This window comes from Mesoplodon mirus (assembly GCF_964341445.2).
Source record: "Mesoplodon mirus genome assembly, chromosome: 7".
Taxonomy (NCBI): domain Eukaryota; kingdom Metazoa; phylum Chordata; class Mammalia; order Artiodactyla; family Ziphiidae; genus Mesoplodon; species Mesoplodon mirus.
Window position 1 is genome coordinate 38,723,770 of NC_138983.1, and position 17,471 is coordinate 38,741,240.

At 40.1% G+C, this 17,471-nt stretch overlaps 1 protein-coding gene across 1 annotated transcript in view; it reads right to left on the reverse strand.

Moving 5' to 3' along the window:
* The window catches only part of DEUP1 (deuterosome assembly protein 1), a 222,413-nt gene that overhangs the window by 203,667 nt on the left and 1,275 nt on the right, over window positions 1-17,471 (reverse strand). The window lies entirely within an intron of this gene.

Sequence of the window (17,471 nt, forward strand, 5' to 3'; positions counted from 1 at the left end):
TCCTTCCCGAGCAGCAATTTTCTCGTCTTTAAAACGGGAAAATATACTCTATTTTGTAGATTTTTCCGAGACTAACTTAATATATGAAAACACTTTAAAAACTCTAAAGGGAATGTGATTAAGTAGCTTCCAGTTTTCATTGTTTGTTGTGTGCATATTTTGTTTGTTTGTTTCGGTCTGTTATGATTGTGGTAAAGATTCATCCAGCAGTTATTTGTCAAAGGCTTACCATATGCCAGACCCTCTGTCCTTAGGATCCGGCAATGTTCTAGTGACCAGGAGACCTGGAAGTTGCCAAGAACGTTCTCTACAGCCACTGATTTCTGACTGGGCAGCTCACACAAGATCATGAGCCTTTGCTTGTGGGAACAGATGTATATGTATGACTGATTCACTTTGTTATAAAGCAGAAACTAATAAAAAAATACAAAAAAATACAAAAAAGTAAAAAACAAACAAACAAAAAAAAAGCGTGGCAACACAGACATGGACTCTGTCCATGTTTTTTAATTGTGATGAACTGTTTAGTGCAAGTCAATGGGAGCCAGTTGGCAATTATCACAATGAGGTTATAACTGAGAACAGCTTATAATAATCTAATTTTCCACTAGGTGACAGCAGAGCCCATGGTATTACCTTAATCATTGTTCCTCTCCGACAACTAGGTCTGAGAATCTTCTGAAAGATCCTGCCATTCTGGAGGGAGTAATTATTGCTAAAATGATGATACATGGCTTTGAGATGTCATTGTTGGTCTCCTGACAGACCTAAACTCCAGATTTTTTAAATGAAGTTTAGTTTTTGACATTCTAAGTCACTTGAATTTATGGAAACAACTACAACAATAATTTTAAAAGTTAACATTTATTAAGCATTTGCTACATGCCAGGCATTGTTACTTGTGTTCAGGGCCCCTGAGACAACCCTACTTCTTAGAGGTTTCTCAGGGACAGAAAGTTCCTCCTTTAATGAAGAGCTAAGCCTTCCCCATGCTGCTCCTGTAACTGTAACACTAACTACATGAACATGTCCTCACAGTTTACCCTGCCTGGGAAAGGAGGAGTTTGGCTAAGCATACTAAGAGCCTTTATAGGGTTGTACAAACAATTTCATTTATAATTGGTGTTTCTCAGAGCACTTTTCTTTTTTAAAAACCTTTTTCCTCAAACTCATGTTAACCCTTGGTCGGGTCCCCTGTTGGTGGTTCACTCATCTTGGGAATGTCTGGTGAGTTTCTAAGTGACTCAATGGAGTCATTTTTTCAGGGGCTGAGGCTGAAAAGCCAGGCAGAGTGAGTTTGACTCACTGTGGCACAAAGCCTTAACCATCAGAAGGAAGAGGGAATTAGAGCAAGTGGCTGGCATTTGATTCTGTTCCGTAAATGTCTTCTAAATGCTTGTCTTGGCCCTGAGGAGAGCAAGGACTGAGAAGTAAAATGACAGGGCAGTTTTGGAACACGCTGATGCATAAGCAGGCCTGCTTTGGTTTTTTCTACCAGAATATAACACAGAAACCAGAGAGGCATTCTAGCTGGCTCCTACACAGCTATTTAAATTTGTTACTTATTTCTATATCTGAAAGAATGCTGTAAGTATAGAGAAAATTTCAAAAGGCACAACAGGGCATACAGATAAAAAGTAAGTATTCCCTCGCGCACTTATTCCCCACAGGCACCCACTGTAACCACGGTTAACAGTTTCCAATGCTGCCCAACTTTGGCACCCAGAGAGAACCGCTATGCTCAGTAGAATTGCAACAGAGATGCTGGCTCCTGACACAGCAGCTCAGGGCAGCTCAGATAGTGGAGTCTGTTAACATATAACACCTCCTACTGACTCTCAGGGGCTAGGAGGTCACAGTGTGTGGGAAAATGAGCGAGAGAAAACTGGGAATTAATGAGAAGATGGCCTTATTTCTACCCATAGACTGGTGTGCCCTGGGAAAACTCAGTGTACTATTATTATAGAAATGGCATATGTTCTCAGATGAAAGTTTTAAAATACAGCTAAGTATATCTCCTTATGTAAGTGCAGATATATATGTGTGTGTGTGTGTATATATATATATACACATACACACACATATATGTGCACTTTCACATGTATATATGAGTATATATTTGATGCAGTTCCTCCCTGCAATATGGACCCAAGAATTAGCAAACAATGTCTCCATGAGAGAAAAGCTGAGATTCCTAAAGTCACCAGGATCCTGATCCCACAAGGTCAGCTGGAACCATGAGAAGGAGCAACCACTGCAGAGTGGCAGCCAGGCTGGACAAGCACACCCCAGCCCCTGGCACTGGCCCAATGTGCATTCACAAAGCACATACGCTGCTTGACCATCTCAGTTGACACCTAGCGTAATTACTGCATCCTATTCTAGTCACAAAAAATGTCACAAGTTTGTCAATAAATTATATGATCACACTAAATACAATTCTTCTGTGCTTCATCTTCCCCAGCACAGCTCCTTCAGGGGGTTGGAATGATTATGGACCTCTGAGTTAGGGCAGGCTTACGTACCCAAAGCTAGCAGCTTACGTACCCAAAGCTCTAACCATTTTCTCTCCCTGGGGCCTCTCCTGTCTAGCAGTTCCCTATTTCTGGGGTCCTTGAACATAAAAGGGCTACCTCCAGTCCAGACTATGAAACTCCCTGCCCTCCCTTCGAAGACTGGTTGTCCTAAATCCCTATATTCGTTTTCTTCAAAGGCCTGCACTCAATAGCACTAAGGGAAATTACTGCTGAGAAGGGTAATTTCTCAGGATAGTTCTTTTGGGTCCCATCAAATTCCTAGCATGTCATCTGTAACACAAGAAAAAGAAGAAAATAAAACTCCACCATAACCCTCAACTAGAAATTTCCAGTGGTTACTATTATTAAAACATCTTCTTCTGGATATATATGTAAAGTCTTTTATTAGAGCTAGCAGTTTTTCATGTGATTTGTGTAACTTTTCAGGGTAAACAATCATGATTTGCAACTAATAACTATGTTGACACCCTTCCAATATTTATTTATTTAATCTTTTAAATATTCTTATTTTAGAGCCTAATACTTCTAGGATAAAATTAAATAATAAGTGATAGCTGGCTTGTTTTCTTCCTGACTTTAGTAGAATGACTCTAGTATTCCACCATAAAAACTGATGTGTGCTATTGGTTTAGGACAGGAATTTGTGTGAAGGGAGTATCCTCCTATTCTAAGTTTACCAATTACTTTGGTTGTAATTTATAGAATAAATTGTTAGTTTCTTGATTTTCACTTTTGTCCAGATAAATGGCACTGGAACTAGACATTTGCTAGGGAATAATACTACTAATTTCACAGCATTGTTGCATTAACTTATCACATTTCCTAGAATGTAGCAAGTGCTCAATGAATGCATTATTATAGCTATTGTTAATAATAATTATTATTCTATCCTTCAGTGGGATCATAGTGAAAAATCTCCTTAGAACGGATTTTGAACAGTTAAAAGTGCTAAATCTAAGGCTATCTAATGATCATTCTAAGGTCACTGTGCTCTTTTCTTTAAGGGTGGTAGGGTGACCAACTTTCCTAGGTTGCCAGGATTGACAGGTTTCCAGGGATGAGGGCTAGATGTACATTTCTGATTGTCTGGTACCCTTTACCTAAGGTTGCCCAGGGTCATCTCAAATTCAGTATGTTCAAAACCAGACTCATCATTTGAGCTTTCAAATATGACCCTTTTTCTGTTTCTTCCATCTCTGCCAGGACTAGTACCAACCAACCAGTACAAACCAATTTAGCCTGAGCTTAAATATCAGAGTTATCTCATTCCCTCCTCCCATCTGGCCAATGCACAGACCCAGCTGATTTTAACACTGTGCTATGTTCACCTCAGTAGAGCATGCCCACTGTCACCTCCCATCAGGCCTCCTCACACTTCCCTTGTATTACCGGGGTTTATTAACTCAGCACCCCGAGATTAGGCTGTGTCCCACCTGATTATCCTCTACGTTGCTGCTTACGTCTTCCTAGAGCTAAAATCTAATCACAGCAGTTCCCAGAAGATTGGTGGTTCTCAACTGGGATGTCTCCCCAAATTGTCTAGGAGTTTTGAAAAACTGAACTGCAAATGAGACTTACTTAGTCTCTGGCACTGGGGCAAGGGCCTGTGTACTTTGAGAAAGCTCCTCATGGGATTCTGATGATTAAGAGTCATTGCTGTAATGGAACCTCAATGCCTAGTGAAAACACCTCAGATTTGTTATTGTGATATTTAAGGCACTAACTTTTGCTTTGAGCCTTACCTCCCTTATTCCTTACATATCCCAAAGTCTGGCGCAAACTGACTACAACAGTTACTGTTTCCTGAATGCCTCCTGATGTGTCATACCTTTCATTAGTCTGCTTTTGTTACCAGGAATACCCTTTCTTCTCCATTTGTTTCTCTCAATTATGCCTTTTCTTCAAGGCCAAGCTTAAATGAGACTAATTTGGATTAAAATACATTTAAAGCACTTAGAATAGCTCTTGAGTGATAATAAGCCCTCATAAATACTAGTGGATGTTGTTATTATGATGATATAAATTTAAAAATTCTACCTCCACGAATCCTTACCTTCCCCTAAGTCAAAACGACTCTCTCCTTCTTTTTTGTTTCCATTGCCTTTTGTTTCTACTCCTTTTAGGGTACCTGTCAGATTCTATTTCATTTTCCAGTTATTTTTGTACCAGCCTCACCTCTCCTGGTAAGTGCAACCTTGTTGATGAACTCTGTGCTGGTCAAGGACCACATCATATTCAAAACCCTATAGTCTGGGCTTCCCTGGTGGCGCAGTTGTTAGGAATCCGCCTGCCAACATGGGTTCGAGCCCTGATCCGGGAGGATCCCACATGCCGCGGAGCAACTAAGCCCGTGAGCCACAACTGCTGAGCCGGCGTGCCTAGAGCCCGTGCTCCGCAGCAAGAGAGGCCACCCCAATGAGAGGCCCGCACACCGTGATGAAGAGTAGCCCCCGCTCGCCGCAACTATAGAAAGCCCGTGGGCAGCAATGAAGATCCAATGCAGCCAAAATAAATAAATTTATAAAAACAAACAAAAACCCTTATAGTCCCCACTTAGTCTTGCTCACAGTTATATTCTCAACAAATTTTTACTCTTTTAAATTGAGTTCTAAATGATCCATGTTAATTGCCAATCCAGCCAGAACCAGATGTTAAGGGGCATTTCCAGCCTTCATGCCCAGCATGTTTTGTCTCAGAGCTGAGCAGCAGAGAAGCCTAAGAGCCCTTTAAATTAAAAGTTGCAAGAGAATTTCCAATCAGGGCGGGGAGAAGAAGACATTAACATTGGTTGATTGAGTACATCCCGTCTGCCAGGACACTATGGGCTGTTTGCCCTTGGAACAGCTGTTGTGGTGTGGAGCGGCTCCTGCCTTGTCATGTACTCTTCCCTCCCGTTGTTTGCTTAATGGAACATTTACGTCTGACATTTGCTTAGCGCACCTCCCCAGTTGTTTCTGAGCCTGGTAAAGAGGAAACAGTTCACTGGGTGGTAACGCCAGGTACTCAAGATTTTCCTCTGAGAATTCAGGACCAGAGCTGTTGAGCAAGGGCAGAATTTGTGACTGATGTGTTAGCAGTGCTCTTTCGAAAAGTGTAACATACTGTTAAAAGTCAAAATATCTATAATTTGTCCTTACTGTCAGCTAGGTGGCTATTTAAATTGTTTTCGAAAGATGAGTTTCAAAGAGCAGTGGCTTTACCCAAATCCACACTCCTGGGAGGGGTGACAGTATTGGCCCATGGCATTATGTCCCTGTGAACAGTACCAGAAATGTAGATCCAACTCGCTGGAACAAGGGACAAGAGTGGCTCTCTGGGCACATGCTCCCATGTTGGAAGGTGACTAGCACTGTGCATAGGGTGGCCATAAACTTACTATTCAAACTGGGTCATTCCAAACAACAGAGTAAACTGGGGCTATCCCAGGCAAACTGGGACCTTTGCTATCAGAGCATGGATCATCCCATGGGAAATGGAGTCGAGGCAGCCACTCTTTTCAACAACAGATAAGTGCCAAAAGAGAAGGTGTGAATCCTGAGAGCAAGTACAAAGATCCTCTGGATGTGCCGGATTAATCTTGAAGTGACTGAACTATTCAATAAGTCTCTGTACTGTGACCTAATGTAAGAGCAGCCTTCTCAATTAAAAGAGCAAGTCATGCATTGGGTGGACTGAGGAGAGTCAGGCCTCTTCTTGTAAACACCGCCCTGTGACAATGGGGAGGCATGGACTCTGCCTGTACACTGAAGCTAACACCTGAACTGGGAGTGTCAGTGGGGGGCGGTCGTCACACTGACTGCATCCACCATCTTCTGGACTCTCTAGCCAAGTGGTCATCCTAGGGCCTCTCCAAACCCTGACTTCATCTTCAGTCAGGGTGAACTGCTCAGTCAGAGGTGAACTACTCTAGTAAGTATTCTCACTGTCCTTCAAATGCCATCGCTTTCCACTTCCTCAGAACTGCTATACCTTCTCTACTACAGATTTTGAGATTTAAGGGGAAATGCATCACCAGCCCAACTAGAAGGCACCTCTACTTATTTTTAACCCGTCACATTGAGAAGTTGTTCAGTCCAGTTGTTCCGCCCTTGGCATATACAGCTGTGCATGGGTAAGTGTTCTTGTGTGTGGACTGTTTTGTGTTTCCAAATTGATTGGGCAAATGAACCATTGTCCCTCCTCCACGCACATGACTCAATTATCAATGACTACTTGTTGATTTTGAGAAGCTTGTTCTGTATGTAGAACCATCCTGGGTTTGTTCCAAATGGAAGAGTTATTAACTTCAGCAAAAATTACCTGAGCTTTCCCCTTATTTCTCAACACATTACCAAAAAGCCCTATCCTAATCTGGTATGGATAATCAGACTGCTTAGAGACACAGGGGCATGGAGTCAATATTTTAGCCGGCAGGGTGATGCTGACAGCCTGAAGTATGCAGTGGAAATGGTATAATCAGTAGAAGCTTTAAAATCCATCAGATCAGAATTGGAGTCCTGGGTCTGGTTTTTACTATGGGGCTTTGGGATTTACTTCCTTTCTGAGCATCAGTTATTTCTAAAATATTGATAATAACATCTGTTTTGCAGGGCTGGTGTGAGGATTAAATGAGATAACATATAAGAAAGCTCTTAGCATGAGGCCTAGAACAGAGTAAGTGCTCAGTAAATGTTAGATAATCCTCAAGCTGAATGGGCTCCCTATGTTGTTTTAGGGGATGCCAAATCCTGTAAGCCTAGGACAGAAGATGAGAGTGGTTGTAAGAAAAAGAGGAATAAAGGATCTCAGTGATTAGACCTGATGCCAGATGCTTGGAAAGGAGTGTGGTCAAGAAACAATAATCCTGGAGTTTGGATTGGCTTCTCTGGAACCTTTCACTTTAAATGCAATCAACTGTAAACTGTATCCTCAGCCTGAAAATATTTCAGCAAATTTGAGAAACTACAGAAAAGCACTTCCCAAAGTTTGGTCCATGGAACACCAGTCCTAAGAGTTAATTCATGAAAAATGGTTCTGATGTCAAGTCTGTTTGTTAAATACTGCATTCTGTATCACCCTCTTGGATATGGCCATGCACATTAACATATTAGAGACTATGAAAACTCTGCATTAAATAAAACTGTTTCGTTTTGTTAAACTTATTTGACCACGGAACACTTCCCACATGACATTTGTTTACATTGACTACTATTCCAAAAACAAATTTTAGGAAATACTGCTTTAAAATGGTGGCTCTCAAACTTTAGCATGCATCAGAATCACCCTGGTGGGCTTGTTAAAATACAAATAGCTGGGACACACCCTCAGCATTTCTGAGTCAGTAGGTCTGGGGTGGGGGCCAAGAATTTATATTTCTAACAAGTTTCTAGGTGATGCTGATGTTACTGGTCTAGGGGCTACACTTGGAGAACTACTGTTATAGAATATAGAAATTCCACCAGGCTCTCTCATGTTATTTCCTAGAACAATACTTCTCAAACTTGAATGTGCCACCGATCACATTGTTATTGTTTTACAAATAGAGATTCTGATCAGTAGATCTGGGGTGTGGTCTGAGATTCTTCATTAAAAGACAAGGATGCTGTTGGTCCATGGACCCAACTTTGAGAAGTGAACCAACAGAACGTGATATTGCCCAAGCGCTTTTGCTCTCCAAGTAATGAGGCATCCTTCTATCAAAACTTCTGGTAAGTATTTCTGTAAATTCCAAGTTAACCAGAAAAGTAAACTGATTTTCTTTGTCTATCTGGACAAATACTTACAAAATTTCACAGAGGATTTGTGTGGAGCAAGTTTTCTGCTGACGTTATCAGGCTAACATTGACTTGAGTAAGAGTCTGTAATCTTCTCTTCGTATGATTTACCGTAAACCTTATGGTCATCTGAATGAAAGCTTGTATTCATTAGTTGTGGGTGACAGTGACCCAACGTAACAATGATTCAAATATGATTTCTCTCTCACAGAGAAGTCCAAGATGATGTTACTAGTTCTACTCTAGGAAATCATCAAGGGCCCAGGCTCCTTCTGTTTTGGTGGCTTGTCACCTCTAGAGTGTTACCCTTATTTGCATGGTTCCAGGGCAAGACTCATATGCTGCACTTATTCTTTCTGCTCAGATCTTATTGGCCAGAGTCTAGTCATACAGCACACATGGCTAGGTTCCCATGTGCAGACTAAAAGTTGTATTTCAATGAAAGAAAAAGAAGGGACAATGAATAATCTCTGTTATAGCAATGATACTAATAAATTGTGGATGGGGAGGGAAAATGGGGGCATGGGGATAGCAATTTACTTGAGGAACATTCACTTAAGGTATTAAGATATGCTTGTGTGTTACTCTACACCTGGTGGAAAGTACTGTTGTAAAATACACTTTTTAAATGTTTCCTGGTTTATATTTCTTTCTCAACAGTAAAAGAAGATAATTACAAAGACAGTAGATGGTTCAGCAGCAAATCTTTATAAACCCATTAAATGTTTCAGGAGTCCTGCAAGGAACCAATTCCTGTGAATAGCAGCAGTTACCGACATGTTCTTCCATTGGTTTGGACAGTATACAGGAGAGCAGCTTTTCTGGGGGAAATTCTTTGACCATTCAGTTTTAACAACCTGGAATTCAGCCCAATTTGGGCTAGTGGCTTCATTTTTCCAGGACATGCTTAAAGAAATCAAGCTGTGGAACATGCATTGCAATTGTAAGGCACTATTTTGTACAGCACGAGGCTGTAATTTATGGTCAACTCCAGGAGGTACCCTCTTTGCATGGAAAACCTATCCGCCATGAATACAAAGTCTACTCTGTCCCCATTCCTAATGTACTAGTCCAAGTCCAGAAGGTATGAGGCCAGGCAAATTTTATGCACGGAGAGCTATATTCCAGAATCAAGTTTTTTTGTTTTTACATTTTTTAATTGAAATATAATTGATATATGTTTCAGGTATACAGCATAGTGATTCAGTTTATATATTTATATAAAAACACATATATATATTCTTTTTCAGATTCTTTTCTATTGTAGGTTATTCCAAGATATTGAATATAGTTCCCTGTGCTATACAGTAGGTCCTTGTTGTTTACCTATTTTATATATATATAGTGTGTATCTGCTAATCCCAAACTCTTAATTTATCCCTACCCCCCATTCCCCTTTGGTAACCGTAAGTTTGTTTTCTATGTCAGAATCAAGTTGTGGTAATTGACATGTAAATGAAGATTATTATTAAGAGCCTTATTTTTAAAAACCTAAGTGTTGTGATATAAATAGCTTTGCCCTTTATTTCCTTAAAGAGCCACATTTGAATGATTGCCAATAAAGATAAAGTCAAACTTGTCAGATGGTAAAGAATTTCTTGACACAATTAATGTAGATCCAAAGAGTTGATCAGAGGATGAATTAGGAAATATTTATATTATGCAAAATGAACTGTTCCTTGGTCAATTTCTCACTTCTCTGACTTAATACAATGGCCCATCTTTAAGAAGTCAATCACTGATCTAATTTATTATAAAATGGATGCAGTCTATTGAGAAAATCAGGTCAAAGTGCTTAGCCATTTTATGAGGGAAAAATCAAACAATCAACAATTATGGGCTATTATGACTGAGAAACAAAATTGACAGGAACAGAACCATATAAATGGAGCCTAATGTGGTTGGCTACCAGCTTGGCCTTAAAGGAAACAGGGTGGTGACATTTTCTTTTTAAAAGGGTACCTTTTTCTAAGGACGTCTTGTCTTATAAACTTCTGAGGACAGGAGCTGGAATGCAATCCTCTAGCTGGAATATCTCCTGTCTCCTGAGTGGAAACTTTCTAACTTCCATGCCACTCTTTTTTATTACAAAAAAGCAGATTATGTGTATTTATTTTCTCTAATGAGGTCCACCGGGGATCGGCATCTCCTAGGCAGATTTCCCTAGTGAGGTATGGTTCTACCCTTCCCAATGCAGCTGGTATCACTCAACGTTATTAAGCTGTGAGCAAGCTCCTCAGATCTCCGCGGAGAGTGTTCTAAGTAGTGGAAATTCTAGGATTCCTCAGGCCTGACATGTCTCTGGTGACCTACTTACCATAAGTAAGTCTTTCACATACTCCCTTTGAACTGTGATAAAAAGTAGGCTACACAAAAGCTGAAAGGTATGGCCTATCAAATCAAATCCCAAACGAGACCCTGATGTTAAACTCCTGAAACAGAGGGGGCTTATCAAGTTAAATTTTACACGTGAGGATAATGAATTCTTAGTGTCCAGAGAAAACCCAGACTTCTGTACTTGGCATGACAGTAGTTTCATTAGAAGACAATGAAGGTTAAATAACTTCCTTGTAGGTTAATATTAAACCAATACATAATGCTTAAAATGGAAAGAAGCACATGCAGGCCTCTCACTGCTGTGGCTCTCCCGTTGTGGAGCACAGGCTCCGGACGTGCAGGCTTAGCGGCCACGGCTCATGGGCCTAGCCGCTCTGCGGCATGTGGGATCTTCCCGGACCGGGGCACGAACCCATGTCCCCTGCATCGGCAGGCAGACTCTCAACCACTGTGCCACCAGGGAAGCCCAGAAGCACATTTTTGAAAGCACTCTTCTTCTTTTAAGCCTTTTGGAAGGACACCTGGGATTTATTTAAGTACAAGTTTCAAGCCTTCTTACCATTTATATTAAATACCAAAAGGAATAAATAACATGTGGGAAAATAAGTGTGTGCTTCCTAGCACTTGCCATAAGTCACTTTTTCTATTGCCCTTCACAGGGTAGTATTTTCAGAGGACAATGTTGAATATGTGAGTAGTGACATTTATGTCAGAGTTAAGCCCCAACAGTGAAGCTCAATTACCTAACTTCCTGAGGATCTTCCTTACCTTTCATTGGCTCTATGAGAACGGACAGACAATATGTACAATGCACTAATGACTCAATCACACCACCAACCAGTGGCCTGTAGCATGGAAATGCACCCACAACCTGCCAGCTCAGGAGTGAGGCCCTCCCTCAAGTGGCTGGGAAGCTCAGTGGTTTGCAACATGCATCCCAGCGTTGCAACTGAACTTGGGTTTTCAGCTGTGGGACTTTGGGCAAGTTGCTTAATCTGTCTAAGCCTCAGTTTTTTTCAGCTAAAAAATGGGGTAATACAACACCTGCCTCGTAGGGTTGCTGTGCAGGGTAAATGGGGTAATTTATGAGTGAAACTCACTTAGTGTGGGGCTTGCCTCCATGAAAGTTAGATTCCCTTGTTGTTACATTTATTACTATGACTACTTTCAACAAAATTAACTAGACCATTGTGATGTGAGAACTCATTTTCTTATCTTTTTAAAATATGACTTAGAAGAAAAGGTAAAGAGCAAGAATCTAGTTAAAGGGACCAAACTGAACTAACCTAACCTAGCTCTTATCATTTTACCCCCTCTTTTTAACCCCATCTTTGCCCCACTGCCAAATGGAAGAAAAATGGAGCCTCCATGGACAATTTTTCCAGGATAATTTACAATTTAGTATACAGCCCTAGGACAGTATATCCTCAGTAGGGCCCTCCAGGAACTGGACATGGGAGAGGGAAGAGAGGAGGGGACTGCAGAAAATTCTATTCCCAACTTAACAGCCCTGAAGAAAGGGGAAGAGCCTGGAGACAACAGGTGGATAGGCAGAGTGAGTGACATATGATAGGGGCCCTCACTTGGTACCCATGTACTGCTCTACCCAGCATGCTTTATTTTTTTGGTCAGAAGCCTGAGTGTTTCGCCAAAATCAAGGCAACAGCTGCTTCACTAACTGCTGCCCTCCTACCTGACAATTATTGGCCTGAATCAATAATCACCCCCAAGGAAGTTATTGAGGTGGTAATGAAAGCCATACAGGATTCCTAATTTTAAGAACTTTCTGGGATACGGATGCGATTTCCCATCGTCTGAATAAATGTTTCTGGAGACAGTGTAGTTGAAACTTGACACTACTATTGGATTTTGAGCAAATCGTTTAACTTCTCTTACTCTCAGTTACTTCATTTGTAAAATGGAGATAATACATGAAGTCTTCTTAGGGAAATAAATGAGATTATGTATGTGCAGTTATAAAGGTCTCACCAGGAAACAGCTGGCATATGCATACATACTCATACAAAGTCTTCTTAGGGAAATAAATGAGATTATGTATGTGCAGTTATAAAGGTCTCACCAGGAAACAGCTGGCATATGCATACATACTCATACAAAACGCTAATTGAGGAGAGTCGAGGAGAGGAACTATTTACAATGATATGGGCAGTTTTTCAAGAACATCAACAGGGGATGATGTAGTATCTGAGGGCAGGCAGTGGGGAGGAGGAACATTCCTGACTCTATGCCTGGAAAGGCAGTAAGAAGGAGTGTTTACCAGGACCCTGGAGAGGGCTGCCCAACAGTAAGCTGTGACTTTCTTAGAGGGATGCAGCCAACCTGTAGGGACTTAGTAAGGAGGGTACCAGAAAAATGAATTCCTGACCTCTTTCACCTCTGTCCTAGGATCGACCTCCTTCCACTATCTCCAAACCTCAAAACCAATTGGAGGCCCATTGAAGCATTCTATACAGGACAGCCTTCTGGGGCCCAGAACAGGATGGAAAAAGTGGCAAAGAGGATCTGAGGGGGAAATGGAAGACAAGTGGAGAATGCTTTCAGGCACATAGAATTTTGCCTGGTGCCTAGGTGGTATGTAATTATAATTATTACAGCAAAGAAAAGAATACACAGATCAGGTTTCAAATTCTAGCTCTACCTTTGTGGGGGTGAGTGGCAAATAATCCAAGAATTTTTCAGAAATGTTCAAAGCTTTATAAATGTGGACTTTCTGAACATTTTCAGAAATGTATTTCAGTTGTCTGCTTATTGTCAAGAGGATTTTTCCGATAATGTTGTCTTGTATGCTCAGTGGTACATGTTTCAAGCACAAGCTTAACTGTATTGCTTCAGCTTTCTGGGAAAAGACCCTAAGTGTGGTCGATCTGGGATTTAATGGTAATTCCACTGACACTCAGTTCATTTGGGTTCCCTTTGTCCTGAAGTGTCAAGCTTTTCTAGGGAGTCCTTCTTAGGTCCATTAATGAAACAAGTATTCAATTCAGAGTCTTCAATAAATGCCACGTTCTGTGGAGAATTTACCTTTTCCCAATCCAAATGACAAAAAGACATAATTTATGATGGTGATACAATTTTGCATATAAATAATCTAAAAGCAGGATGTAGCAGTAGTTGGGTAAATTGATATTTAAAAACTCTATTTCTTGTAGGCCAGCAGTCTTTCTCAAGAAGGGTCCCTCTCATTTTGACTATAAAATTTCAAAGGACTTTGCAGAAAATCTCCTCTCTTCAGTCGTTCCCAGTCATTCAAATGTAAATTCTGAAACTGCTGTCTCCCCAGTCCCAGAGAGAACTGACATTAAAAATGAAGTATTTGAAATCAACTACAGAACAGGAAAACGTAACTTTTTAAAAATAATAAACTTCACATATAGATGACTTTCTTGAATACCTGTCTTGACAAAAATTAGTGTTTGGCAGGGACCATGACTTTCCCTTTTTGTAAATTTAGTGTTTGTTTTTATCACGTACTCAAAGAATCAAACAAGACATAATGAAAAACCAGTTCTCCCTACGATTCCCTTTCTCAAGAGGCTACCACTTCGAACTCCTTTGGTAGTTTCATTTGGTATTTACCTCCATATCTGTAAATAACACTCTTACAGTAGTATTGATGTTTCAGCTTTAGATATCTATTTTCTCACAACTCTGAAAAGTGAGAATTTAGCTCTTTTACACAGCCTTCATAGAGAATATTTCTCCCCACCAAACCCACATCTTCAAACAGAGTTGTAATACATTCTCTGTTAAAGTTATGTTTTGTGTTTTTATTATTATGACTTGACACATATTATTCACTGCCAAGGAAAATGGAGCACTGTACTTGTATTTCTTTTATCAATGTTTTGTGTTTGAAGGTATCCCTTCTTGGTACCTTCTGTTCTCCTGCCCCAATTTAGACTGCTTACTCTCTAGGACTGCTGCACAACTGGGACCCTGGCATTTGGCATCTTCTTGGGATTCACCTCTCCTGTGTTGGATCCCTGCTTTCCTGGATCCCATGTCTACTTCTTCCTAGGTTTACTCCTTAATTTTGATGGAGCATTCCTCCCATGCTTTCTAAGAGAAGGAAGTATATTTTTTGAGCTCTTATATATCTTAAAATGTGTTTATTTTATGCTTTCATCTGATTGATAGTTTGGCTAGTTATCAGATTCTAAGTTGGATGTGTTTTACTTCAGAAGTTGTAATGCAGTGCTCCACTGTCCTCCAGCTTTTGTTGTTGCTACTGGGCAGTTAGATGCAACTGCAACTGAATGTGATCCCTTCCTCACCTTTTATTTATTCATTTTTTTATCTCAAAAAGCTGTTAGGATCTCCCTACTATTTTCAGTGTTCTAAAATTTTACAATTTAGATATGTCTTGGCTTAAGTCTGTTTTAATCTGCTGTACTGGGCATTCAGTGTTGTACTGGGCAATCCTTCTAATATGGAAACAAATACCCTTCAATTCTGAGAAATTCTGTTGTATTATTACTTTGATTTTTCCTTCTCCTTGGACCTGCTAGACGAATTCTTAATTTTATTATTTTTTCTATTTTCCTTTCTTTTTGTCTTTTTGTTCTACTTTTTGTTCCATGAACATTCCTTTTTCCGTGGCACTCTATTCTTGTTTTATGGATGCACTATCTTTTAAAAAATTTTTACTTGAGAATATCAGGTTTTTTTAGTTATCTTGTACTACTTACATTCTCTTTCCTCTAGGCACAGTTTTCAGTTAATTTTAATCTACTAAATCAGTCATAAAGAGTTAAATAAAACAAACTTATTGGTAATAAAAGTATGGTTATCAGCAACAATTACTCCAACAAAGAAACTCTTAAGAGGACCAGTGCTGGTCAGCATGTTTCCTAAATTCTTCAACAGAATACAGAAGTCATTAAGGTGGATATTAATTAGAAGATGGTCAGAAATTATCTCTATATACATTGAAAACATAAGAGGGTAAAACATTTAAGATACATAATAAATAATATTTTACACAGAAGGGAATCAAAACAGAGTAAATGCTGAGGATTTGGTCTGCTCAGCTTTTCTTTTTTGGAAACTGTTACCTTCTTCACACTGTCATCCGCAATAATTTCATCAGTACCTACCACATATATGACTTTGTTCACCCCTCATTTTACCAGTCTGGGGTGAGAACCTGATCTAAGTTGATCTAATCACAGTTCTTTCCTGAGAAATTTAAAAACTGAAACTGAAAAAAAAAAAGAAACTAGTGTCTTTCTGGACACCTGAACTGTAAACTACAGAAATTGCGAGGGTTTAGGAACCATGTTTCCTGCCAGGTAAACCTGAGAAGCAGAGGACCTCTGCAGCAAAAACCTGCACAGATATACAAGCAGGTGCACAGAGAAAAGCAATGGCAGGAGAAGGAGACAGAGTCTCAGAGGCATCAAAATCAGCTGTTTCTGACCCCAGTCAAATCTCTGTCCTGGGGATCTCAGTACCCTCATTAAAGTCCCCCTTTGTCTTAAGTTAGTTTAAGCTGGTCCCTCTCTCTAGTACAATAAAAAACTCCTAATTAATATGTTCAGTTTACTTGATGCTTTCTGTGAACTAGGCAATGGACTAATGTTCTAAATACTTTATCTCATTAAATCTTCACAACAAACTGTGAGGTTGGAAATATTATTTTACACACGAAGAAACTTTTGAGATCTAACTACTGTATAAAAGATGCTATCTAGATGTTCCACAGGTGTCTCAAATCAACATGTCTGAAACACAGCCGTTTCTCCATCTGTGAAATGGTGAAGGCTATTCTCACAGCCTGAACTGCTTTTCTCCCTGCATACATCTAACTCCTAATCTTGAGGTGTCAGCTTAAATGCTCTCCAAGAAGACTGTCCTGCCTACTCAATCCGAAGTAGTTTCTCCAGTAGCACCCTATTACTATTTTCTTCACCAACACTGTAATTACATAGTTAATATTTTGTTTAGTTCTTTTCTTTTGCATCCTCCTATACTAGACTATGAACTCCAGTTCATACCAATATTCTTTGCCATTATAGACCCTGACTCTAGCATAGTCCCTGGCACAGGGGAGGTGCTCCATAAATGTGTTTGAATAAATTAAAGCTTTCTAAATATTTCCCTTCATGTATCCATGAGGCTATATTCAACAACTTTCAACACCTATTTACTGAACCACTGATACATGCAGGGCACTCTGCTAGGCCTTTTGAGACAAAGACACAGACAAAGATACAGCTTCTCTCCTGCAGGCATTCACAGTACAGCAGAAGACTCGGACAGGGAAATAATTATAATGCACAGGGGGAGATGTTACAACAGAGATATGAACAAAGTATGGTAGTTACAAAGGAGGAAGTAATTGACATATGATCCAGGAAGTTAAAGTGAGGAAAAGAAAGAAAGGAATCGCCAGGGTTCAAATAGTCAGATTCTTTATAATGTCTTTATTCTAATACAGCTTTTCCCTATACCCTCTTTCAATTTACAAGATCTGGAGCAGAAGTCACAGTAAATATCTTCTCAAGTAGTGCAATATGAAACCATATAATTGTCTTGAATTTTATGATCATCCCTATCACTTGGCTTATCTCCATATCAGTCTGTAAAAACACTGAGTCTGGCTGCCTGCCTCAGCCCAGGCCTCCATTACAGGTCAGACCTTTTTCCCTTTCACACTGCCAGATCTGCGTTTCCTGATGCTGAGATTAGAGGACAATGGCTTTTGATCCCTTTTAACACTCAAAGGATAATGTTGCTCTTTCAAGACACTGCTCCAAGTGTTCTCACTACAATGGGTGGTTTCTTGGACAGTTACCTATCTGATGCCTGTCTTCTCTCCCAC